The sequence below is a fragment of the Ovis aries genome, chromosome 25 (assembly GCF_016772045.2).
Source record: "Ovis aries strain OAR_USU_Benz2616 breed Rambouillet chromosome 25, ARS-UI_Ramb_v3.0, whole genome shotgun sequence".
Classification (NCBI taxonomy): Eukaryota; Metazoa; Chordata; class Mammalia; order Artiodactyla; family Bovidae; genus Ovis; species Ovis aries.
This window is the reverse complement of record NC_056078.1, coordinates 21522883-21524941: the sequence shown is the minus strand read 5'-3', so window position 1 is coordinate 21524941 and position 2059 is coordinate 21522883. Positions and strand designations below refer to the sequence as shown.

General features: G+C 34.5%; 1 non-coding gene across 1 annotated transcript; it reads left to right on the top strand.

Moving 5' to 3' along the window:
- Positions 1-1716: 1716 nt before the first annotated feature.
- Positions 1717-1820, top strand: LOC114110895 (U6 spliceosomal RNA). The gene has a single exon (XR_003587064.2). It is a non-coding gene; the product is annotated as a U6 spliceosomal RNA (small nuclear RNA).
- Positions 1821-2059: the final 239 nt, after the last annotated feature.

Genomic DNA, 2059 nt, shown 5'->3' with positions numbered 1-2059 from the left:
GGTTAGGAATTCACCTTGCACTGCAGGGGACACTGGTTCTATCTCTGGTCCAGGAAGATCCCACATGTCATGGGGCAACTAGGCCCATGTGCCACAACTACTGAGCCAGTGCTCTAGAGCCCAGAAGCCATGACTATTGAACTGACAAACCACAACTACTGAAGCCTGTGCACCTAGAACATGTGCTGTACAGGAGAGACCATCACAGTAAGAGGCCTACACACTGCAACTAGAGAGTTGTCCCCACTCTCCAAAACTAAGAAGACCTGGGCACAGCAAAAACAAAGCCAAAGAGCAACCAAAACGTAATAAATAAATATTTAAAGAAAGGAGGGTGGGACAGGAGCTGAGTGTGCATCCTGTGTTTCTGTCTTTTAGTGCACTGTCTCAGGAAAGGGACAGGAGGCTTACTGTGGCCAGGACAACTCTGAGACTGAGAAAAGTTGCACAACCTTTTATCTTCCAGGAAGAAATGAGAGAAGTAAAACATGTACATTCATAGAAAAGTTTCATGTTTGCCAGAATCTCTAGCCAGTCTGATTGGTGAAGGTCTTTTTTTTTTTTTTTTTTTTGTATAAAACCAGTCTGAAAAGACTCAGAGATGCACAAGCGCCAATAAAAAGCTACAAGAAACATGATGTTTTAAGAAATATGACCCCAAAAAGGGAAAAAAAAATATCTAGTAAATGATTCTTAAAAAATTGAGGTCTAAGAATTGTTTGAGAAGGAATTCAAAGTAGTTATCTTAAAAAAAGTTCAGTGAGCTATAAGAGAATACAACTAATTGAAATCAGATGCCAATACATGGTCAAGTTGGATTTATGCCTGGGATTCAAGGATGGTTCAATGTATATAAAGCAAATAATGCAATGTGCAACATTAATAGAATAAAGGTTAAAAATCACATGATTATCTCAATAGATGCAAGCAAAGCATTTCATAAAATTTAGTACATTTTCATGATGAAAGTTTTCAAGAAATTGGATAGAGAAGGAATGTACCTCAATATAATAAAGGCCTTATATGGCAAGCTGATAGCTAACATTATACTCAGTGGTGAAACATTGAAAGTTTTGCTAAAATCAAGAACAAAACAGGGATGCCCATGCCCTCCCGTCCTTCTCTTTAACACCGTTTTGGAAGTTCTAGCCAGTGCAAATGGACAAGACATCTGATTTGAAGAAATGAAAATTATATTTTTGCTGATGATGCATTTTAGAAGTAAAAGAAAATCCTAATACTCCACATAAACTGTTGGATAAAATCAACAAATTCAGTAAAAGATAGAAAAACATAAAAACCAGCTGGATTTATATACATTCACAACTAACTCTCCATAAATGGAATTAAGAGAACAATTCCTCTTAAAATAGCATCAGAAAGAATAAAATATTTAGGAATAAATTTAACCAAGAAGTGAAATATCTGTATACCAAAAGCTATAAAACACTGATGAAAGACAATGAAGAAGACACAAATAAATGAAAAGATAATTTGTGTTCATGAATTGGAATGGTATTACTAAAATGTATTTACAGACATATTTTAGCAACTGATATTTGACAAGCATTTTGAAAATACAAAATGTGGAAAGGGTAGTCTCTTCAACAATTGATTCTGGGAAAAGTGATGTCCAATTGCAAAAAACTAATTGGATCTTAATCTTATACCGTACACAAAAATCAACTCAAAAAGGATTAATGACTTAAGCTCAATTGCTTGCTTTGGAACACATTTATTAAATTGGAACTATACAGGGAAGATTAGCATGGCTCCTACAAAAGGATAACACACAAATTTATGAGCCATTCCATATATTTTTGTTATTTTTTTTTAAGCCTTAAACTCAAGATTTTAAATGGTAAAACTTCTAGAAGGAAACATGGAAGAAAATCTTCTTGACATTTTTCTTGATAATTATTCCTTGGATAAAACACCAAAAACACAGGCAACAAAAGCAAAGCAAACAAGTGGAACTACAACAAACTTGAAAGCACACTCTGTGGAAAGGGAGAAAGAATTTGTAAACCGTGTATCTGACAGGTGTTTAATATATAAA